This window comes from Jaculus jaculus, chromosome 9 (genome assembly GCF_020740685.1).
Source record: "Jaculus jaculus isolate mJacJac1 chromosome 9, mJacJac1.mat.Y.cur, whole genome shotgun sequence".
Taxonomy (NCBI): Eukaryota; Metazoa; Chordata; class Mammalia; order Rodentia; family Dipodidae; genus Jaculus; species Jaculus jaculus.
In genome coordinates this window covers 119,998,487-120,023,236 of record NC_059110.1, presented here as the reverse complement: position 1 = coordinate 120,023,236, position 24,750 = coordinate 119,998,487, and the positions used below count along the sequence as shown (strand labels likewise).

Genomic DNA, 24,750 nt, shown 5'->3' with positions numbered 1-24,750 from the left:
ACCAGCTACACAGCATTCACAGCTCGTCACTGTCGGAGGCGGAAGGCGCTTTCCTTCTAGATGGTGCTGCCCAGCTTCCTTCATTTTGCAAGAGTAGGGGTACCCCGGGGTTAGGGGATGGTGTGGACCCAGAGGACCCCACCTGCAGGCAGGCACTACCCATACCCCAGTTGTCTGCAAGACACTCTGATGTCTACCCTTGGGGCAGGAGACAGAAGATGAAGCCAGACAAGGGGAGAAAGGATGAGCATGGAGGGAGCCTCTTCTGGCTTAGGCCTCATATCAAGACAGCTCAGTGGGTAAAGTCCTTGCTGAGTAAGAATGAGGACCTCAGTTTGGACCCCCGTATCCATGTGGAACGTGCGCCTATAATCCTAGCACCTGGGTGGCAGAGATTAAGAGGATCCCCAGGCCCTGATGGCTAACTAGTTTGGCTGAATTGGTGAGCTCTGGATTCATTGACAGACCCCTGTGTCAAAAAAACAAAACAAGGGCTGGAGGGATGACTTAGTGGTTAAGGCGCTTGCCTACAAAGCCAAAGGACCCAGGTTCGATTCCCCAGGACCCACGTAAGCCACATGTGCAAGGTGGCGCACGCCTCTGGAGGTCATTTGCAGTGGCTGAAGGCCCTGGTTTGCCCACTCTCTCTATCTGCTTCTTCCTCTCTCTCAAATAAATAAAATAAATTAAACAAAACAACAACTAAGGTGGAAAGTAAGCATGCGACATCAACCTCTGGCTTCCACTTGCACATGAACACACGTATGCACAGGAACACACATGCACACCACACACACACACACACACAACATCCTGCAAGGACCCCCGAGCCAGTACCCACAGCAGGCCTGGCAGCCATGGGTGAGTCAGAGGTGCTGAGGCCTCGAAGGCCCTGGGTGAGAGTAGACGCCCCCCTGCCTAGCCCCACTTCCCAGGAGTGCCCAGGGGACACGCCTTCGTCAAAGCAGTAAAAAGTACGTTGATGAGGGTGCTGGGCTAACAGACAGCTTAGTGGTATTGTAGAAATTTTCTGGAAAGATCACTCCAACACCAGTATGAGAGAAAGGACAGAGGAAAAGACACAAGGACAGAGGAGTTTATCACCTGGGGGCCAAAAAGCTTGAAGTAGCCCCCCAAAGAAGCTCTGGCCTGAGCTAAGGTTTTATCTCCATTTTACAGTTTTCATAGTCAAGGGGAGGGGTAAGTGATCCAACAAGATGTGGCAATCTATATATCAGTCATTTCTGTAGTCAGGCCACCCTAACAATGAACTCCCTTTCACTTTGTCTTAGCCTAAACTGTCGTTCCTTCTTATCGTCCCTTTGGGCCCTCTGTGGACAGTTCCTTCTTTGGGATTTTTCCATCTGCTGACAAAAATAAGTTTTAGCTCCTCAACAATTAGCTCTTACAGTAACTCAGTGAATCAGTTCAAGTTTGGTTTTCTTTTCTACCACGCTGGCAGTTGCTTTCTGCAAATCAGGATTGCCATCAGAAAGACCGCCACCAGCCGGGCGTGGTGGCGCATGCCTTTAATCCCAGCACTTGGGAGGCAGAGGTAAGAGGATCTCTGTGAGTTCGAGGCCACCCTGAGACTCCATAGTGAATTCCAGGTCAGCCTGGGCTAGAGTGAAACCCTATCTCGAAAAACAAAACAAAAACAAACAAAAAAAGAAAGATCGCCACTACCCGGGCCCCTTAGTGCCCAGGACAAGCAGATCCCAGAGGCTAGGAGGTCTCATGCAACCACTGAGGCACGGGGAAGGCAGACAGCTCTAGGGCAGCAGAGAACCTTGACATCTGAACTGTGGTGAACATGGCCCGGTGCTTCTGGGCATGAGATGAGTCAACTGCTAACAAGGGGGCTGCCTGGCTTATACAACTAGAAAACCCCCAAGAGCCAGCAGGTAAAGGTTGCCACTATTGTTACCCCATGGCGAACACGTGGTTCTGGCTCGTCCCTTGGTTAACCAAGTTCTCTGGCCAGCACCCACATATGGAAGCAGATCGTGCAGGACTCTGCAGTGTTACCACAGCGAGTCCGGTACTTCTTCAGAGGGACCTGTTTGTAGAGGACCATTCCCTAGAGAAAGGGGACACCTACACTTTTGGACAACATGAGGGATAGGGCCTAGGCTGACAAAAGTTCCCAGTAAAACTGGCAAACCACCATTGCCTTTGATCCTGGTTGATGGCAGGGCGGGGCAGGGCAGTGGAAAACCAGAGGCAGATGATCTCCTGTCCTGAGTTTATTTTGTAGCCGACCCAGTGTGCTCAGGGACCCACCCTGTGGTTCTTCTCTAGACTTTTACTTATTTATTTGAGAGAGAGAGAAAGAGAGGGAGAGAATGGGTGCACCCAAGCCTCCACCACTGCGAACAAACTCCAGATGCATGCACCTACTTGTGCATCTGGCTTCCTGGAAAATCAAACTGGGATCCTTTGGCTTTGCAAGCAAACTCCTTAACCGCTAAGCCATCTCTCCAGCCCATTAAAAAAAATATTTTTTTTAAGAGAAAGAAGAGAGAGAGAGAGGTGTGGGGGGGGGGCTTCTCTGGATTTTTGAGTATGCAATTGGAAGCAATTGCCTTTAACTGCTGAGCCATCACCCAGCCCTGAGTTTGCAGTTGGCATGAATGTATTAGCACATACAGGTTCCCTGGCTGGGGTGGGGGTTAGGGAAGACCATGAAACTCCTCTAGCTCTGAGCTAAGAAAAAAATCAGACAGAACCCACATACCCAGGACAACTACAAAAATCATATCAGCTATCAAATACTCAAAGGAAGTCAGGGTGGCAGGCCCCCTCTTTATTCCCGCTCAATTCACCTCTGAGGACCCAGCAGAACCCCTGCGAGTCTCCGTGGAGGGCAGTGGATCGCTATGAACTTAACCGAGTGGAATCTCCCTGCACTGCCAAACCCTTTCATCCTGAGGGTGAAGATGCCCCCCCCCCCACTGCCCGGGACACAGCCCTGGTGTGGCCCACGTGCTCCTTGCAGCCCTTGTCCCTTAACACTGTTCAAAGCAGCTCGCCTCACACAAGGACAGCAGCACACACTTGCTGTCTTGCCTTAGGACTGTCATGAGTCCTGTGTTCTGTGTCACAGTAGTGTCTACAAGGACCTCTGTCACTAGGACATATATAGAATACCATGTTCCTTTTCTGTCCTGAGGAAACCCTGCTCCTTGGGTCAGATGGGAGGAAGCAGGAGGCAGGTCTCTGCGTGCCCTGTGAGGTGTGCACGGGAGGGTGATGGAAACGTTAGGAAAACCCACAGCTTGACTTCTCTGCAGGGCGAGGAGTTCAGCTTTCCAGAGCCTCTCTCTGCAGTCAGTGTGAAGGCAAGCTGTCGTGCGCTGTACACTTTCACCCAGAAAGCTGCATAGAGCTCCACGACCTCTTTAGATGTTGCAGGCAGTGCATATCAACCTGGGGAATCCTCCTGTGTCCTAAGGTCTCCAAAAGGTCACCCGTTCTGGGTATGTCCAAGGGCAAGAGAGGTTCCAGAAGCATACATATTTCTCACTGCTACAGGGTGGGAGATGTGGGCAACATCAAAGAGAAGTGTTCATAAGACACAGTGTCGATTCCTAAGGGGCTTGAGGTTGGCTGTCCCAGATAGACTCTGGAGGCATTGGACCTTCCATGGTGTGTAGGAGCCGGGCTCTGGGCTGTCTTACTTCTTGTCAGTCCTTTTCACCCCTCCCATCTTTGCTGAGTCTGCAGATGGAAGCGGACAGAACTTGGCTGCCCTGAGCCACATAGCCCTGCAAAACACTTAGTGTTTCTTTTTTGAAATTAATTAACTTATTTAAAATTTATTTATTTATTTACCTGATAGAGGGGGAGAGAGAGAAAGAGGCAGATAGAACGAGAGAAAACAGGCACACCAGGGCCTCCAGTCACTGCAAACAAACTCCAAATGCATGTGCCACCTTGTGCATCTGGCTTACATGGGTCCTGAGGAATCGAACCTGGCTGGGCCCTTTGGCTTTGCAGGCCAGCGCTTTAACTGTGAAGCCATCTCTCCAGCCCTAAGCCCTTAGCATTTCTAACACAGGCAAATCTGGGCATGTCCTGTGGTGCAGCCTTGTCCACATAGCTCCCTGTGGGAACTGTGGGTAAACACCCCTGCTTCGATCCTCCATGTGCCCCATGGTTCCTCACAGGTCCTACCCCCAGCTCAACCACTCTTGACTTGGCTTCCCTCCTTCCCGCTTTGCCCTGTCCAGACTCTTCCTGGGATGGCTCCTCTCTGGTTGTCAACATGATAGGATTTAGGATCGCCATGGAAACAAATCCCTGGGAATGTCTAGGAAGGATTTTCTAGGTGAAATTAACTGAGATGGGAGGACTCACCCTAACTGTGGACGGCACCATTCCATGGACTGGCGATTTCGGAGCGGATCAGAAGCTAGCTGAGCACCAGCCACTCCACGTCCCCGCTGCCCTGCCTTCCCCCATGATGCACTGGATCCCCTTAAACTGTAAAGTCCAGTAAATCTTTCCTCAAGTTGCTTCTGGTCAGGTAGTACATACACCTCCTACCCGCATCTCAAACTCTGCTTTAGGGGCCAGTTCTAGACCAGGTCAGCCAAGACCTGAAATCCATTTTCCCACGCTCGGGAAAGTTCCCACACCAAGGATGGAAGAGCTGCAGGAGCCTCCTCTGCGCCCGCCTCCCTAATTCATCATTTTCAAATGCTTATTGGGTTAAAGGTGCTTCTGCTTAATAGTGTAATTAGCAGGTAGTTTGAATTTGGAAAACAGAGGAAAGGCTGAAGATTGTCACCCCAGCTTGAAGGATCTTCTTGGACTCGAGGGTTTGTAATTAGCGGGACACGTGTTCATTTTCTAGGAGGTGCTGTGCCTACACGTGTTTCTGGGTCTCGTGCCTCGGGTGTCCCTCCATTTGGCACCTGTTTCGTGGCCTGAGGCCGGAGGTGGAAGCTGAGGCAGGTGGCCTGGGCTCATCCAGTGAGGCCTGGCCCCTGCCCAGAACCAGCGCCCTTTTCAAGCTCAACTGGAGAACTCCCTAGGCTCTTCCCTATGGCCAGGCTACAGCAGAGTGCCTGAGCCTATGGGCCATGACGTCGGGCCTCTGGACAATGTTCCAAGAGCAGGGCACCCTGAAAGAAGCCTTCTCCCCTGGGTGCCAAGTCCTCTCCTCCCTTAGCCTCAGGTCCTGAGGCAGGTACTTCCTTCTAAGCGCACATCCTCCCAGTTTCAGAGATGACTTCTGGGAGGATCTCGCCTTTACAAAACTTGTCTGTTGGCTACTGGGAAGCCCCACAGCGCACTTCCCAGGATCCCTGTGTGCTTGCTCACTCACCAGTTCCCTCCCTCCTCCCCTCCACAACTTCCCACATGCTGCCAGTCTTGCCTAGGATAGAGGAACGCGCTTTACTTGGTGTTATGGAGGAGCAACTGTTCATTTAGCCGAGCAATTCTTCAGCAACCTCCCTCTTCCTATGGAAACATCATGGCCACAAGCCTGAGGCTGTGGGAACCTCAGCCTGCCTCGCTGGGCTGGGAGGAAGGAGGTTCTTCTCTGGCCAGGTCTTACTGGCAACTCTATCCCTCTCCTTCCTGCTTCTGCAGGAGGACCTTTGTTTAGTTACAGCCGCTGCAGAAACACTCCTCCCTGGGACCTCCTCCAGCTGCCTGCCCGTCACTACAGCGTCCAGGCAGGGCTCGGAGGCTGTCTTCTTCTTCTTCCATGGTCAGGCCATCTTGGTTTGGATACCAGCTCAGGCAGGCGCCCTAGGGACTTGGCAATTTGGGAGCATGGTGGGGTGAGAGGGAGCCAGTACATTTCTGATCTCTGCATTTTCTGTTCTTCGGACAATCTCCTGCTTCCATCTGGTTCCCCTTAGGCAATGTACTTGAAGACTAGGGCCTTGCTTATCTCCTCAAGGAAATGTCAGTCCCAGGTGGGGAGACTTGAGCGGGACACGGTGCAGGTGGCTGTCCAGGTGGTAGACGCCCCTTCCTCAGAAGAGTAGACACTCTGGGATTGTGATGGCACTTTAGCCAGGAGTGTACCAGGTGACCGCATGGTCAGGGGGCTCTCAGCCTCCCTTGACCCTGCTCCTACCTACAAAACCTGGGAGGCATTGCCCCTACTCTGCCCCCCCCCCCCTCCAGTCCCTCATCCTGCTGCGGCCCCTGGTGTGGTTAGTACATCTCTCCTGCACTTCCCGAGCAGGTCCCTCTGGGCACCCACGCTGTCCAGACCCCATGGCTGTATCTGCACACTGCCCTCTGGCTATTTGTTTATATGTGGCTCTCCCAACTACTCTGTGACGTCCTCCTTGGGGTCAGGGCTATGGCCCCAGGAGGGGCTTCACTGAGTTGTCTCAGGAGAGGTCAGGAGAGGTGAGCTAAGCTGAACCCACCTGGGAATGTTACGAAGCAGCCCACATGCAATGCTACCATGCTGCTCGAGTGGCCCCTCACTCTCCCCCCCGCCTAAGGGGTGGCCAGCTCCTTCTTCCTGAGCCTCCTCCTCCTCCTCCTCCTCCCTTTAAGTCTCCTCTGTATTCTCAGCACCCAGCCCAAGTCCCTGCACATAGTATGTGCTCAACAGAGATGAACAGGAGGAAGTAGAAATGGTGCCAGGTGCGGAGGGTCGCGGTGGCAGGCAGGCAGCTCGCACCTGTCACAACAGGATGGCGTTTTCGCCTCTCTGCAGAGGGCGCCTTTGAGAGGTCTGTGCAAAAGTATGGCAGAGATAGCTTCTACCTGGCTGAGAGAGCACAGAGAACAAGACAAGAGAGCTGGACTGGGGTGAGACGCGGGGTCATGGGGCCCCAAGGCAACTGAGTGGAGGGTGAAGGGCAAAGATGTGAGTGGTCAAGGAGGGGTTCTACTGCCCTTCTCTGACCTTAAGTCCTCTCTCTCCTTGGAACTCAGCGCATGCTAGGCAGGTGTTCTGTCACTGAGCTAGACCCCAGCCCCACTTTTTTTTTTGACACAGGGTCTCACCATGTAGTCTAGGCTAGCCTTATTATTATTATTTTTTCAAAGTAGAGTCTCACTCCAGCTCAGGCTGATATGGAACTCACTGTGTAGTCCCAGGCTCCTCCTGCCTCTGCCTCCCTGAGTGCCAAGACCCAAGATGACAGGTATGCACCATACCCAGCTGCACAATTGTTTTGCTAGTTTTTTTTTTTTCATTATTCCTTCATATAGACCCTTGACCCCTTCACACTAACACCAAGGCCTCTGCCTCTTTGCGAAGTCCCCTGATCATTATCGATATGTGATCACAGTTTCCACCCAGTTGTATTCAGGCGTTCTGCTGCCTCTGTTAATGACATTTCCAGCACTTTCCCTGGTCTGGCGTCTCCTCCACTCAGGTCCTGGCTGCTGACTTGTCAGTCGCTTGACAGGTGGCAGGCTGCCAACGGAGTCTCTTCTGCTGCTTTAAATATCTTGGTGCTTTTAGCTTTTTTCTCTTTTTGAATTATTTCCTGAGCTACAGTCCCAGGGGTGGGATTATGGAGTCACAGGGTCGGGATGGCTCTTGTTCTGCTCAGCTCCTACGTTGCCCTCCAAGTAGGTGGGGCTCCTAGGTCACTACTCGCCTGGCTCCCTGCATCCTTTACCTTGTCAGCAGAGGATGTGGGTACAGACAAGGGCTCAGCTGGAGCTTCCTGGCACTATCAGGGTGCCAGTCTTGGAGGCCACCCCTCCCTTTCCAGAGCCCTCATGCCCAGGGTTGTGGAGAGATAGTGGGAACACAGGCTGAGCCCTGACATGGGCTGGGGTGGAGTGATAGTCTGCTATCTCCTGGTAAGGGGGGGTTGGTCACCTCTGTCGTGGAGAGGGACAACGCCTGAGCCAGGATGCTTGTTCTCTGACCCAGCCCTTACCACATCTCGCCTACTCATCCTCCTGAACCGTGAGCAGGACGCTCCAAGCCAGAAGTGCTGGCGAACCACAGCAGCAGGAAGGTAAACAGAGCACTCCTGAACCCAGCTTCTCTCACCGTTAACTTTCCAGATCACAGTAAGCTGATCCTGTTTCTGCACCGGGGGCAGCCACAGGTGGACACTGGTGTGAATCCAGTCCCAGGGCAGGGGGACATGCCTGCCCTGCCTACAGCTCCAGAGCCCCTTCCTGTCTGCCGCTTATCCAGGGCTGCCTGCTTTCTTGGACCAGGCCCTGGGGATGTGGCTAGAAGTGCCTTGAGGTAAGAGTCCAGTGCAGGCTCTGGCATGACTGAGCCTTCATCTGTCTGTAGCCAAGAATCCCTCCTTCTTATCTATTTATTTATTTTAGGGTGTGTGTGTGCTCATATGCGTGAGTGCAGGTGTGCACATACCATCATGCGTACGTGGAGGTTAGAGGACAACTTTTAGTTCTCTGTTAGTCTCCTTGTTCATGGCAGCACATCCAGCTTTAAGTGGTGTGGTACTTTGAATGTGCAGTGTCCCCCATAGCCTATGTGGTTAAGCCTCATGTTCAATCCCCAGCTGTGGAGCCTTTGAGAGGCGGAGCCTTGCAGGAGGAGGTGTGTCACCGAGGGGCGGAGCCTCACAGGAGGAGGTGTGTCACTGAGAGGCGGAGCCTCGCAGGAGGAGGTGTGTCACCGAGGGGCGGAGCCTCGCAGGAGGAGGTGTGTCACTGAGGGGTGGAGCCTCGCAGGAGGAGGTGTGTCACTGAGAGGCGGAGCCTCGCAGGAGGAGGTGTGTCACCGAGGGGCGGAGCCTCACAGGAGGAGGCCTGTCACTGAGGGGCGGAGCATCGCAGGAGGAGGTGTGTCACTGAGAGGCGGAGCCTTGCAGGAGGAGGTGTGTCACCGAGGGGTGGAGCATTGCAGGAGGAGGTGACTCACTGAAGGGCAGAACTTAAGGTTTATTTTCTCAACCCCAAGCCAGACACTCAGGCTACTTTTACCCCTCAGACATTTGACAAGAAATGAGCCAACTTCTCGCTCATGCTGTGGCAGAAAAGCTAAAAGTTGAATGGATTCACTGGGTTTCTGTGAGAGTTAATTGTTGAGGAGCTAAAACTTATCTTTGTCAGGAGATGAAAAATATCTCCCCCCCAAAAAAACAAACTGTCTAGAAAGGGCCCGAAGGGACAATAAAAAGGAAAGACAGTTTAAGCTAAACAAAGTGAAAGGGAGTTCATTGTTGGGGTGGCCTGACTAAAGAAATTATTGATATGCAAATTGCCACATCTTGTTTGGTCATGTGCCCCTCCCCTTGGCTATGGAAACCATAAAATGGAAATAAAATCTCCGTTTGCGACCAAAAGCTTCTTTGGAGGGCTACCTCAAGGTTTTGGGCCCCCAGGGAATAAAGTCTTCTACTTTCACTATTCTGGCGTGGGAGTGACCCTCCCGGAGCATCTCTAGGACGATGGCCTGCTTTCCTGGACGAGATGAAACGTCCCTAAGCCCTTTCCTCCCATAAGCTTCTGGTGGGGTGTTTGGAGCCAGCAGCAAGAGGTCCGAGGACTCTGCACTCGGGCAAGCCCTTCACCCACGGAGCCTCTTCCCTGTCCTGACCCCATGTTTCCCACATTGCCTCTCTGTGGCAGCACCCGGCTGTGCTTGCCTTGCTGCTCCGTTCACCTCTGGCGTGCCACTCATTTATGTGCTTGCTGGGCACCTTTTACCTCCACTGGGCACCCACCTTGTACCAGAATTCCTGTGGGTAAGGGTACCCAGAGAGGGCAGGGGAGACCTGTGTTATAAGAGAGTCCCTCAGCAGGCCCAGGAGGGTCTGAGTGGGCCTGGCTCCACATGCTCCGGTCCTTTTGGGCCTCATAAAACAACCCACCCTCCACCAGACCAGCCACATCTCGGGTACTGACCAATGCCAAAGTACCTAGCCCTGTCTTGGGGTTCCCCACCATTCCAGGGATGGGGTGACAGGAAAGTGGCTTGGGTGAAGACCCAGAGCCTTGTCTTATCTTCCTGAAGTGGGACTTCTGGGCTTCAGATAAAACCTGGGCACCCTGCCCATGCCCCCCCCCCCCGCAACTTGCAGAGTCTCTGGAATTCTCCCCCTCCAAAATTGCGCCTGGCTCCTCTGCTCCTTCTCCCCAACATCCTTCCTGCAGGACCCAGATTTAGCTTCTGGAAGAAGCAGGCAGAGGCTGGCATAGCAACTTAGGAAGAGGGGCAGAGCTCAGGCTGGTGTGGATCTGAGAGGAAAGCTTTTCTGATCCCACAAGTTGGTCATCTAAGAAGCCAAGAGACCCTCAGGCTACATGGAGACCAGGGTCCCCAGCACTAGCCCAGGAAATAGATGTTAAACCCTCATTATCGGGCTTTAAAAATGCACAGGCAGGATATGAACATTTGAACAGCTTCTATTACTCCAGGGCAAACTTTTAAAAACATAATATTTATAGAAACCCTCATTCGGCTCACCCTGCTCGCTCTTTTATTTCTCGTGCAATTACCACTAATTTGGAGATGCTTTGCTGTGGCATCTCATTGCCAGTCACAGAAGACACTACCTCCTAGCAGCTCCCCCCCACCCCAGGCTCCTGCCACCCCAGAAGAGGCTGTGGGGCTAAGTGGCTGTCCCTGCCTCCCTGGCCTTCCTGCTTATGGGCAGGGGCAAAGGCTTAGGTCACCCCAGGTGCTCCCACACCAGCACCCTTTCTTCCTGTGCCCTGTCCATGTAGTCTTGGGGTCTGGCTCTGGGAAAAGAGGGGAAGGAGGTGCTGTCCCTGAAAGACTGCCGGCTGGCTGAACCCCCCTCCCCATTTTTGTCTTGGCTTGCTTGCACCCCTGAGCTCAGTCCTTCAATGCTGAGGCTGGGTGGGGTGGGGGGGCTCTTTCTGCTCTGGGTTGCAGCCTGTCAACCATGGCACCTGCCTGGGCCTCTGGACCTGTGAGCTTGACCTGCAGGAGGTGCCCAGGAAAGCGTTCCTGCCTGTGTTCAGTGGTTGGCTGCAACTGCTGGTTAAGAACAGGCCACTGTCAGCATCCTTTCCCAACCCCATTTCTCCCTTTTTTCTTCCCTCCCTCCCTTCTTCCCTCTCTCCCTTTCTCCCTCCCTTATTCTGCAACTTTTTGCCAAGCCCTTCTGCTTTCTTAGACCACTGGGCAGACAGCTGAGCTGAGTCTCCATCCTTATGGGTTCCCAGTCTGAGGGTGCCAGGCATAAGCGACACACGTAATGACTTAGAGCCCGGTGATGCCCGGGATCGGACACCAAACATGAGAGAAGCAAGGTGGACAGGGAGAAGGTTCTGGGCAGAGGCCCAGGTGAGCAGGCGCTGCGGCCTAAGTTGCTGTTTGGGTGCTGGAGGCAGCAAGCTCTGCTCCTGTGCAGACCCACCTTGCTCAAAGCCAAGCAAGCCTGGCCAGAAGCGAAGCGCCAGAGCCACCAGCGCAGGGCTCCTGCGCTGTCACTCATATAGGGAGGGGCCTCTCGAGGCCTGTGGATCCGGATGAAAGCCCCTGGATCCCATCCTGAAGCTCTGGAAGAGGCTGGAGCTGCCAGGTGAATCCCCATAGCTATCTGCCCCACCGGGTGGGCAGGACGGAGTGGGCAGTCTGGGTCACCCAAGAGTTCAGCGCCTGTCCCCGGCTCACTGCTCAGGGGTAAGCCCAGCCAGGGTGAGGATATGGACATGAGACCTTCTCAAGACACTTGGTCCACTTGAAGGCAGGATGTCCACCGAGGGATGAAGGTAGACAGTGCAGAGGCCACAGAGCAGGTTGGGTTGGGTGGGGGTCTGTGGACTTGTGGACTTGGGGTGGGGGAGAGGTGGGCAGGAAGGAGAGGTGGAGGACTTCTGGGCAGCAGGAAGTCTGTGCATGGGGAAGGCCAGGAGGATAGGGAGGAAGAGCAAGAGGGGAGCCCATCCCAGGTCACCACAGGCAGAAAGGCCAGGTTGTCCCCCCCTCCCCGTGGTTTAAGAAAAGCTCCCTGAGAACCCGGGTGGGTGAAAAAAGCCAAATGGCTCCCAGGCCACAATCCTGGTCCCGCTGGCAGATGGCTTCTCTCCCACTGTTCTGGGCACAGCGTACTCAAAGCGTCCAATATTCTCACTCAGCTACACGTTGCCACCGCTCTCATTTTACAGATGAGCCACAGAGGCCCAGAGAGGCCTGGTTAGCCACTCACTGTCTCACAGCTGCTCAGGGGGAGAGAGAGATCCCAGGCCATGTCCATGACTGAACACCTGGGCAGCCTCGCTCTCTGCCTCCCTTCTCTTTTTAAAAATATCTTATTTATTTGTTAGAGAGATCGAGAGCGAGAGCGAGAGCGAGAGAGAGGGAGAGAGTGAGAGGAAGAGGCAGAAAGAAAGAGAGAATGGATACATCAGGGCCTCCAGCCACTGCAAACGAACTCCAGACGCACATGCCTCCTTGTGCATCTGGCTTAAGTGGGCCCTGGGGAATCGAACCAGGGTCCTTAGGCTTTGCAGGCAAGTGCCTTAACCACAAAGCCATTTCCCCAGCCCTGGTCTCTTCTCTTTTGTGGCAGGCCTCCTCTGGGGGAGTCTCCAGGACTACTGTCTGAAGACGGCAATGACTCTCAAAAAGGCTGGGGACCCTGCCAAGCCGTGCCTTTCCCCCCAGAGCAGCAGAGAACTTCTGCACCCCTTTCTACCAGGGCAACCCCAGCGAGCCATGCTGGGGGCTGGGTGGGTGTACTCCATTCCTGAGCCCAAGCCCTGCTCTGCTGGATTGGGCCCCTGGGACTGGGCTCACCACTGTCCCATTTGAAAGAACCTGGTCCCACCTTGCCAGCTGTTAATAGAAGTGACAAAAAGTTCCACTGCTCCCTTGAAAACGTAGGTCCCCATGGTGGGAAGCACAGGGTGACCTCAGCCAAGGGCAGTGGGAGGGCTATGAGCCTGTGCTCTGACATGCTGCTTCCTGGCGCCCACCCTGATTTCCTGTCTACTCGTTCATTCATCCATTCATTCACTACAGTGTTGGAAGTCCCTAGAGCCCCAGCCAAGTGGAGTCGCAGTGCAAACACGGGAGACAAAAGGCCTCTGGTGGAGGGAGAGGGAGGACCCATGGGCTAAGAGCTGCTGAGTGCCCAGCTATGGAGCGGTCGGGAAGGGCTTCTCAGAGGTGGGGCACGACCCTGTCCTTCGCTGGTACAGCCTTTGGCCTCTTGACCAAGAGTCCCTTGAGTAAGGTAGGAGTGAGGTCGGCTAGGGGCAGGAAGGAGGAGTGCTTGAGGCAGGGAGAGTCTGGACTGGGGTTCTCTGTGGCACTGTGTTCTTTGGCTCTCAATTCCAGCCTAGAGGTGGAGTAGTGGAGCCAGCTTTTGGGGAAACTGAGAAGGGGAGACTCTTCAGATCAAGTTCCACCCCATCCTGAAATAGCCTGGAAGGTCCAATGAGGGAACACCCCAGGGTCCGGCGGGGGTCTAGGCAAGGACATTCAGAGCCCTGTGTGGATGAGGAGTCCCGGAACCAGGGTCCAGCCAGGTTAAGCCAGTCCATGAGGCCGAGTGCCCAGGAGGGACACAGCTATTTCCTGAGGCTTCCCCAGCCAACATGGAGCGGCTCCCTGGAGCCGACCTCAACCTGAGCAAGACACTCTTTCCTGACCCTCAGTGGACTCTAGCACAGAAGGGAGAAACTCACTGCTCCAGTGTGCCAGGCCAAGCAGGGAGCAGAGCCCATTGCTAACTGACGGTTTAAGGGCATCTTTAGGGAGGTGGCTGATAAAGCTGGTCTTGACAAGCTGGAAGGGGACTGAGGGGGACATGTGGAATATTCTTTTTTTAAAAATTGTATTTATTTATTTGAGATCAAGATAGAGAGAGAGAAAGAAAGAGGTAGATAGAGAGAATGGGCACACCAGGGCCTCCAGCCACTGCAAATAAAACCCAGATGCATCACCACCTTGTGCATCTGGCTAGTGTGGGTCCTGGGCAATCAAACCGAGGTCCTTAGGCCTTGCAGGCAAACGCCTTAAGCACTAAACCATTTCCCCAGCCCTACGTGATGAATATTCTTAACAGAGTCAATAGCCTTTGCGATGGTGGGGCCGCTCCAGGCATCTTAGCGCATCCTGGCTTGATTCTGCCCTGAGTGGGAATAGGCCATTGAGGCTTAGTGGAGCCTGGCCTGCAGTGAAAGCTGCTCACACCCTGAGGCTTCCAGAGGCCACGGGTTCATTCTCCAGCTGCCACAACTTCTCCACTGACCCTCTGACTCAGAACTGCCCCAAACCTCTCCACTGACCCTCTGTCTCAGGACTGCCCCATACCTCTCCGCTGACACCCTGCCCCAGAGATCACAGGTCAGGTCCTCAGTGTGGTCCCAGTTCCCTGAGAACTCGGGCTCTGGTTCCAGTGGCTGGTGTTGGAGGGCAGCCTGGGTGGGGACACTCACTGGGGAGTCCCATCCAGAAGGTGTTTATCTCATGGGGCCACCACAGAATCTATCTAAACTTCCAAATGGGTTGGAGGCTAGTGTGCACGCGCGCGCGCGCGCACACACACACACACACACACACACACACACACGGCACCCAGGCCTTTCCTTTTCCCAGTTCAGCCCATTGAACTGCAACATCACGGTATGCGGTCTTCCCTCCATCGAGCTTGTCATACAGGGATGCCACCCAGGTCTGTCTGGCTCTGACTCCCTCTGAGCTCTGCCATCTCCATGCTCCGTTCCTTTGCCAAGAGGCACTGGGTGCGGCTCAGCCCTTTTCTAGGACCAGGCTCCCAGATTTCTGGGCTCAGGGGTGCTGGCATGAAATTCACAAATCCCAAGGTTCTTGCTGATCCAGTTCCCCCTCACTGTGCCTGCTGCTCAAGGGAAGAGGTGGGAGGCAAGAGCAGGGCAGGGAGGGTAGAAGGCCAGCCTGGGTTGGGACTTAAACTCAGCTTTATCTGAAGTCTGGAATGAAGGTTTGCCGGCAGGTTCTCCTAAGGTCAGGTAAGGGAGGTGACCAGAGAGAGGAATTTGAGCACACCTGCCGTCTGGAGGACACTTGTTGAATCTGAGCACGTCCCAAGGGAGGGGAGTCTGGCCACTGTAGCACCAGGAGCTTCCTGTTCCTGGAGCCTCTGGCCTTGGCACCTCTGCCTTTCCTGGGCACAGGGACCCCAAGAACCTCAGCTGGAGGTTGGGGTACACACTCTGCTCTACCTCCCTAACATTTCAACCCTAGACCAGCCCCAAGCCAAGAAACCACAGCACTGTCCACGCTTGGTGCATACCCAAAAATAAATCATCGTTTTGGAGCCTCCGCTCCCGGAGAGGTGGGGAGAAGACTCAATCAGGGGAGTGGTGTGGCAGGCTGACAGTGGGGGTCCGTTCCTCTTTGGTGCCCCGTTAGGTTGTCCCTTGCAGCTGTCCGCAAATGCCTCCCTGCCACTCAGTCTCCCTCTCAGTCCCCTGGTTGTGCAGCCCTGAGCCTTCTCCCGCTCGGGCATCTCACAGATCTTGCCTGGCTCTGCCTGTCCTGGTCACTTCTGCCACCTGGCCTTCTGTTCAGCCACAGCTTGCACCCGTTCCAGTTTGCCAAATGGAAGACGGGGGACGGTGGGAGCGCCCAGCCTCGTGATCTCTAGGACCCTGGGACGGGGAACCCGACTAGGAAGTGCTTGTGTTCTGGAATGCTTTCTCTTGGCACCAGTGTGGCAAGAGGGCAGCTGCTTGGGTGCAGAAGCTATCCCGGGAGATCGCAGTTCCAGTTCCTCCTGAGGTGGCCAGCGGGTCCCGTGGAGCAGGCATGACACTAGAGCAGGCCAACCAGAGCCAAAGCCAAGACACGGTGGCTAGGTCAGAGGTGGGGTGCAGTGGAGGTGAGGGGGTGCTCTGCGTGAACATCTGACCTGAGAGTCCTACGATGTCCTACCCTTCCTGAGGAACCCTCGTATGTCAGGGAGGGGCCTCCAGCGGGGGTTATTGGTCCTCAGAGCTTCCGGGGTTCTGTCAGCTCTGCAGCAGGGTCAGATGCTGGCTAAGTGCCTGGCAGAGGCATTAGGCTCACCTGCCTCTCTGCCCAGTGTTCTGGGCCGGGGCTGCCGGTGGAACCCAAACCACCCAGGCACCCAGGCCCAAAGGCAGGTGGGAAGGGCCCTTCACCTGTCAGCTGCAATGCCAGAGTCTGCCCTGGTGCTGGTCCCTTGTTGCAGAGGCTGATAGAAGCCATTGTTTCTTGGGTCCCGTCTCCTTCCAAGAGAAAAATGAGGCCCAGAGGCTGGGTTGCAGGGTGGGTGTCTCTCTGAAGTCCCACACTCAAGCTCCACAGTTCTCATGGCCTCAGTTCTCTCCTCTGGACAGGGGTAACAGGTGGCAGCTTCTGTCCCCCTTGAGCTTTGGCTTGTGACTGGGAGAAATGAGTATGCTTGTGTCCTCAAGCTGGGAGAAGACAGAAGAGCTGTCCCAGGACCACCTTAGAACAGCCCAGTACTTCACTCCTGGGAGATGGCTGGGGCAATGTCCACCATGCTACCATGCTATGCCCAGCCAGGAAAAGCAAGAAGGTTCAGGCAGGTTCATGATCCTCAGAGCCACACAGACCTTTCAAACCTGTCACTCCTGCCATCCATGATACCCTGCTGCACTGGTAGCAAGGGCAGAGAGGGCAGGTAGAAGATTTGGCAGCAAGGTGTCCCACTGGGCAGGTTCCTGGACTAGCCCAGCTGGCTGCTTCTCCTGTCTTGTCAGCCTTTGAGCCCCTGGGGCGGGCAAAGGCACCTGGCAAAGTGGGGTGCAGTGGAGAGGGGCTCAGAGGGCAAGAGTGGGAGTATCCATGTTAGGAGCTCTTGAACGGCCTTCCAAAATCTTCATAAGCTATGGAAGAGGGTAGAAAGGGAGGTACCCAGCTGGGGCTGATTCCCCAGGGCCTGCTGCGTGATATTTAGCAGGTTTTAGGATCTCTGTGGCCCCCAAGGTCAGTGGCCAAAGGCCCCAGATTATCTGAATCTGGTTCTGTTGTTCTTGGACCTGCTGCCTCTGAGAACAGCTCCATTGTCTGGACCCTCAGTTTCTCTGTCGGCAAAGTGGGATGGCCAGGCCAGCCTGGCTCCTAGGCTCTTCGTGGACCAGTGAGCCTGGAGGTACAGAAAAGTCCCATGACTCAATATTAATCCCTTGTCCTGCAGCCATGTGTGGGTGAATGCAATAGGCCTCTACTTCCTGGGGGCACTGAGGAAGGACCAGGTGCCCTGCACCATTTCACAGTGGAAACTCTAGAGACGGAAACTGGTACAAGTGGGCATTGCCCCCTGGATCCATGTCGAGCCTCAGTCATGCTCCAGGGACACAATCCTCAGGCTGGTTCCTGGCTGTGTTTCCTCTTGGGCATGTCCACAAAGCCCTGTGGAGCTGGGCATCAGGCCCAGACAGTTCCACGGATGCCCACGCCTGTTGGAGACAGCCCTGATCAGGCTGCCTTCCAGGGTGGGTGGTGCGAGGGAGCTCCTCATGGCATGGAGGAAGCACTGCTCGTGTGTTCCGGGTCTGAGACGAGGCTCCGGTCCGGAGGGGCCGCACTCATGGGCCTCACATGCGATGCCTCTGAGCATTTGAGCTGCTTCCCTTTCTTGCCACCCCTAAGGACTGTCAAGAGGGTGGACAGCTTCCAGAACAGCTGCTCATCTCCCACAACCACTACTGCACTACAGGCGCGCTCACCATCACCCTCTAGAAGAATTCCCTTGCAGGAGGGGTTGGGACATCTTGCAGGGTGAGTTTCAGTCTTTTTATAATTCTGTTTAAAAATTACATTTTTTTTTTTTTTGGTTTTTTGTGGCAGGGTCTCATTCTGGCTCAGGCTGACCTAGAATTAACTATATAGTCTCAGGGTGGCCTTGAACTCATGGTGATTCTCCTACCTCTGCCCCCCAAGTGGGATTAAAGGCGTGTGCCACCATGCCTGGCTTAAAAAAATACATTTTATTAATTTATTTGAAAGAGAGGCAGATAGGGAGAGAATGGACGTGCCAGGGCCTCTAGCCACTGCAAATTAACTCCAGACGCATGGGGCACCTTGTGCATCTGGCTTTATGTGAGTCCTGGGAAATTGAACCTGGGTCCTTTGGCTTTGTAGACAAGTGGCTTAACTGCTAAGCCATCCCTCCAGTCCGAGTTTCAGTCTTTTCTAAAGATCTTCACTTTGCGTGCACGTGTGATATCCAGGGACTTGACTGCAAATGGCTCCGTGCTCATCCACGTGAGCTCAGCACTTGCACACATGCAGCCCCTGCACACACGCAGCCCCTGCATACAGCTTCCTGCACACTCACCAAATCTCTTTTGCACACACAAAGCTTCCTTCACACCTGCAAATGCAGTTTCTGCACACACACAGCCCCTGCACACGCCATCGTGCACACCTGCGCGCCCGCCCACACACGCAGAGCACATGCATGCATGTACATGTGTAAAGATGCTGGTCCCTTGTGCATTCACGCGCCGTTTCATGCACACGTCTACATATGAGCACCAATGTGGCATATACGTTGGGGCGATCCCCCCATGGAGGAAGACCACTTCCACACCTGCCCTGACCAGTGACTAGAGGGTCCTCCTAGGACTGTAGCATGGAGGCCAGATCCTGCCCTTGGACCAGGCCAAGCCAATTGCCACCAATTCCATCCACAGCTTTCCAGGCTGGTGGCATGAAAGCAGGGGAGGACATAGAGCCCTCGGCCAGAAGTCTGGCAGCTATGAATAAATAATGATAGGGAGGGAAAGGGATAGCTGGGGGCGCCCCTTCTTTTGGGGGGGCTCTCTGGGGAGGGAAGCTCAAGGCCTGTCATGCGCGCTCCCCCGCTCAGCTGCTGTGTGGCCGTGCTCCTCCAGCGCAGCAATAAAGAACAGAACACTCTTAATAATTCAGCAGCCGGAGAGGAACGTGGGCAGGAGGATGCACCTCAGCAGCGAGCAGGGACAGAGGGGGGACGCAGCCCGTGCACCCTGCCAGCTCTGTCTGCCTCCGGATTTAAAGTGGCCGGCAGATTCGCCCTTCCCCAGCCATTCCATACAGCAGCCGCTGAGCCATGACTTGCCCTCACGCAGGCCCCTCCTCTCCCAAGACACAGGAATTCCAGTGCAGCCCCCTGCCCCAGCCGAGGTCCCTGGAGGGATGTTCAGGCGTCTCTATCCCCGCAGGGTGGCTGTCATCCCCTCATCCCTGCATTCATGCCCCATTGATCTCAGCTCTGCGTCGGAGGCCATGTGCCTGAAGCCGCCTTCCTCTTCCGCAGCCTCCAGGGCTCCCGAGCTCTGCCCTGCTGTGGACACACTGCTCCGGACCTGAAGGCCACTGCCCCTGGAGCGCATGTGAGCTGCCACCCCACTTGTCCCCTTGTCTGGGAGATACCTCCAGGCCCTCAGCTGGCCCTCTGAAGTGACTCTCTCACCCCATCCAGAGACACCCCTATGGGGTAATCCAGGCATGCACTCCACTTTCGCCATCCAAATAAAGCCAGCCCCTGCAGCAGCCACTTTCACTTCGGGTGACAGTGGCCTCACCTCATTCTCACACCGTGAACACGCCAACTGTGCTCCACTGGGTGTGGGGGGGGGACAGGTTATCTCCTCCCCTTAACTCCCCATCCGTGACAGCCCTACATCTTCCTGTCCAAGCAGTGTTTCTGGACTCCATGAGAAAGTTCTGACACCTGTTTTTACTTTTTGAAGTTTCTTCTGTGCTCCTATCACGCTTATGAAATATTTACCCATCACTGACACAAATCTGTGCCCAGGGTAGGACTGAGAGCAGAGCCTTGCAGCACATCCCCTGAGACGCCCCAAGAGCCTCCATGTGGACAGAGCACCCTGCCTCGCCGCAGTGCGGCGCTCAGAGAGAGCACCCCCCCAAAGCGCGGCCTGGGGGCCTTCCTTCTTTGAAAAGCCAGGTGCTCTCAGTCTCCAGTCCCCTCCCAGGCATCGCTAATGGTGCTGCGCACTTGCCTAGTCACCCCATGCTGCCAGCCACCCGGTGTCCTGTGCCTTCCCCTGCTCCATCCCTGGACGCATTCGAGAGGGCGGGTGTGTCCAGACGTCCCTGCCTCCACTAGCTCCTCACCGGTTTTGCTGAGTGCACAGTCTGGGATCTAAAGCTCCAGACGGAGCCTGGAGAGCTCTGCAGTGGATGTGTCTGTTGGCAGAGGAGATGCAAGCAGCAGGGGAGGGCATCCGGGTGGAGCCCGAGCTCCCCACGCCTCTTCTGCACACCTTAGCTCACGGGCACTTGTTGTGCACCAGCTGCAGGCCGCAGGTTGGCACTGTCCTGGATGGGGACCCAGTCCTTTACAGGGTACTCCGCATGGGACGGGGAGCCAGCAAACCCCAGAAATGAAGAAAATATCTCTCGTGTCACAGAGCGGGAGTGCAGACGGCAGAAACAGGATGAGCTTCATGGGGAAGTGAAGGGGCTTTGGGGGACAGAGGCGGGGCTGGGGAACAGGAAGGGACCTGGGAGGGCAGGGGCAGGGTCTCAGAGAATCACCAGGGGCTCCCCATGCCAGACACAGGGCTGAAGGATTGAGTATTTGCCCTTCTGGGTTTCAGTTTTACTTTGGTCCCATCCTTCATTCCATGCCCTTCCCTTCTTTCTGGAAGATTGGGCTGTTCAACTCTGAGCTGCTGTGTGCTGGAAGCTCAGAACGTGTTTTAGATCTTACAGAGGCGCAGCGCTCAGAGAACCCCTCTCACCTTGGACATGAGCCTTTGGGGACGGGGTGGAATGTTACGTTTGGATCTGGAATGTTCTGGCAGGCTTCTATGTCGAAGGCTTGGTCACAGACTGTAGTGGTCTTGGGGTTGGTGCAGCCTGGAGGAGGTCGGGCCCAGAGGGGACCCATGTCCCTGGGGTGTGCTTTGGAAGGGGGGAGGCAATCCCTGCCCTCCTGTGCTCACCCTGTGGCCTGGACACTGTGGGGAGAGCAGCTGCTCAGCTCCATATGCTTCTCACGTCAGTGTTCGGGGGAGGGGTCGTGGGGGAAGGGGACAGGGGTCAGGGTAGGCCTGATTGGGAGCTGACCTTCAGGACTCAGCAGGCTTGGAGGTCACGAGGATGGACGTTCCAGCCTCCTGTTTCCTGGTAACATTCAAAGGGGGGACATCACAGTTGCTCCTCCGTAGGATTTTAAATACCATATGAAAAGGAGGACGATGGAGGGACCAAGGCCCATTAAGGGAAGAGTTACTTACTCCTGGTAAGAGGAACAAAGTTCATGTTTAGTCTCTGGACTCGGGTGACATGATGATCTAAGGTACCCAAAACAAGGTTACAATGACATAGTATTGTACCTTCTCTTAAGAGTTAATCTAAGTGAACCTGTCAATCACGTGGTCAAGAGACCACCCCTTCCTTGAAGACAGGCTAAGGAGGTGGGGGGAGCAGTCACCCCTTAATGAAGTAAGACACTATGCTCCCAGAAGTCCTCCACCCATGTAGTTGCCTGCACATATCTGCTGCTGAGCCAGTCCATTTTCTGAGTTCTGATTCAAAAATGTAACCTTCCCTTTTCTCCTTCCTGTTTCTTCTTTGGATGCTGGCCAAAATCTCAAGCTTTCCCTGACATTCTGAGCTTTCTGTTTTCTCAAAAAGAAAGAAAGGAAGGAAGGAAGGAAGGAAGAAAGAAAGAAAGAAAGAAAAGAAAAAAATCCCTTTGCTTTCCTCACTCCTCATTGCCTGTGTGCCTAATTTTTCATGGTTGAGAGACAAGGACCCAGAGGTAAGAAAACCTGCGACAATTGTTTGAGGCATGGAAGGAGCCCTGAGACTGTGCAGGGTGGTCTGCAGAGTGGCCCTGGCCACGGCCCCATGGTGAATAGGTGTCTGGTCACTCAGAATGCGTGCATGACTGGAGCCGTGGGCGCCATGGTAGGGGTCAGAGAAAGACATCTGAGGTGCTCCAGGGGAGAGTTACTTTTGAGAAGTCTGGCCTTTCTGCGAGAGACCTGAGCACCATGAGAGGACAGGGACTGGGTGGGGGGCCACTTGGGCCTTGAAACTTCGTGGTGATTGTGGGCTCCAGCAGCACATTCGCCCACATGACGAAGAGCTAGTGTCCACGATGGACTTCATGACCACCTCTGCTTGTCTGGAAGGTTTCACAAGAGCAGGCGCCCACCGAAGGGATGGGATGGCATTCTTGGCCTGATGAAATGTCTTCAGCTGTCCTTCCCACCTTGACCAAGACAGCAGGGAGCAGACATATCTGGGGCATCAGCCTGCTGAGGTGGAAGAAGTCTGTGTCTCAGGACACGTAGACCTCACTCGCATTCCAGCTCCGCTGCCAAGCAGCTGGTGACTTTGAACCAGCGCTCAACCCCTTTGAACCTGAGTGTCCTTTGGTAAACGCAGATAGCCTCTCCTGGTACTCTGGACATCGCCAGGTAAAGGGCTCCCAAACCCTCACTCAGCTCCCGCACCCCAGTGCCAGCCAGTGCCCAGGCCAGGCACGCCATAAAGGAGGATGAAAGGTTGTTGGCGGGTTTGGGCCAAGGCCGCAGGGTCTGTGGGCCGGGCCTGTAGAGGTGGGGCAGTCAGCTCACTGCCAGGGAGTGCACTTCTGGGCCTCATTTCTGACAGACTGTCCCTCTTCTCTTAGCTGCTGTTGTCCATCCCCCCAGGCTGGATAGAGGTGGCCCGCCCGTGTCAAACAGTTCACGCGCCCTGCCTAGTTGGAACACCAGCTCACGGAGCACAGGGTCCGGCTCCCTGTCACGTTCATGCCCGTGGTTCTTGCCGACAGCACGTGAGGTGGGCGGAGGCTGGGTCACAGGCCCTGCTCATGTCCGGGTTGCAGGGTAGAGGGGGTGGGACGCAGAGGCTACCTCACAGAGACACTCGCTGTCATTTTAGCATACATCTGTGAGGCACGTATGATGGCTGAGAGGGAAAGCCGGGTGCTCAGGAACACCCCCCACCACCACCACCAGTAGTCAGGGGACCCAGATGGCACACGTCTCTGGTGTCCAGATGAGGGTGGGTGGGAAGAGCCGAGAGCAGGGCCCGGTGTGTTCCAGGCCCCTGGGCTAGTTTCCCCTCTCCCCAACTGGTGACATGGGAGAGGTCCTAAAATACACCGTCACATTGCTCATGGTGAGTGCAGACAAGGCTACTTCCAGCCACCCATGAGAATAACTGCTCTGCTCTGTGGACCTCCCCGAATGGTGCAGGAGACACCAGGAGGGCTGAGAGCTGTGTCCCACTCCTGCTCTGTGACCCGCCTGCTGCTCCTGACCATGATCAATTCCTCTGCCCGAGCAGAGCGTGCCTGGACAAGGTTCCACTACAGCTGTAATTAATACTCCGGGGATCACACCGGCTTTCTTATGCAGCTCCCCCACCCCCGTCACCCTCCAATCCTGCCTCCCGTGTTACAGCCCCGCTCTTCCCATCGGCAGCACAGTGTGATGGGGTGCTGGGGCCCAGAAACATCCTTGAACCCCAAACCCTAGGTCCATTTCTAATTTTAATCAAAGAATTGAATAAAAAGACCGGAAAGGATAATTATTAAAATATTATATTTCTTTAGGGAAGTACGGAGCCAAGGAAAGGCACCCGTGTGGACAGACAGCCCACGTGGGGGGATCTGAGGAAAGCGTGGAAAGAAAGGAAAGGAAAGAAATTCAAAGAGCTGTGGGGAGCTGGAGGGGCTAAAGAGCCCATGTGGAGAGTCAGGGCTGGCAGGACTTTCCCTTGAGCCCAGCCGGGGGAGAACTCAGCAACAGCTGCAAGTTCTCAAGTGGTTGGGCAGCTCAGAGAGCGTGCCCTCCGCTGGCAAAGGTATTTATGACCTCATAGCGGTGGGCTGTCTTCTGGCTCCGGTGATCCAGCTGGTTGGTTAGGGCTCGGGGCTGTCTCAGGAAGAGGCTAGCCCTGACACCAAGGTCTGGGGACTGAACTTGACCAACCATAATGCTTAAATCCTATGACAGACCTCCCTTCCCAGAGGGGTCCAGGTTGTTTGTGGACAAACAGGTCTAGGGAACTAGGCAAGACATACGAAGTCTGGTCATCTTTGATTTCTAGCTAGTGCAGACTTTCCTGCCTTTTTTTTTTCTTTCTTTCAGGGAGCCAGTCACTCTAACTGCCTACTTCCTCTTAACAGGACCTCCCAGATGGAGACATGCCGGAAGCCAAGGGAAACGCCAGAGGAGGAAGTGGGGAGCTGGGGGCTGGCTTTCCCCGCTGCAGTGCCCACCCTGTACTTGGAGCCTGCTGCTGGGACTGTGGATTCTGACGAGCCATGTGACGAGTTGGCCCTTTGCTGCCTGTGTGTCTGGGATCTTTCCGTGCTCTTTCCCGTGCTCTAGGCATACCCGATCCCGCAGTACAGACACACAGGTGCATATGTTAGCAAGGAGCTCACATCCGAGATCATTCAAAATGCTTTCCAGCCCATTAAAGCCTTATAAAAGTGCCCTGAGGTGGACAGCTGCCAGCCTTACAGCAGAAGCGTCTCTCAGAGGATGGAGAACCGGAATGTGCCAGAAGCCTGGGATCTCCTTGTTTATCTTCTGATACCGATTAAGAGCAAGATGGCCTTTCTTCTCCTAGTGAGCAGTTAGCTAGGGACTGGCTCACCCAAACATGGATGCCACCTCAACTGCCCCAGCAGGACTAGAGCCCGTGTCTGACTCATCTCAACGAAGGTGTGTGTGAGCGACAGCTCAGCAGCCACTTCCTGCTCCTTCCTCATCTTTTCCCCAACTTAGTGCAGCTGGGGGATGCCCTCCGGAGTCAGCCTCTTGAGCCCACCAACGAATCAGCTCTCTCTCTTATGCACCTCAGCTTGCCGGTGAGGCTCATTCTAATTGGATGGC

The 24,750-nt window shown here is 54.9% G+C and overlaps 1 protein-coding gene across 2 annotated transcripts in view; it reads right to left on the bottom strand.

Annotated features, from left to right (window-relative positions):
* The window catches only part of Rbfox3 (RNA binding fox-1 homolog 3), a 477,131-nt gene that overhangs the window by 122,116 nt on the left and 330,265 nt on the right, over positions 1-24,750 (bottom strand). The window lies entirely within an intron of this gene.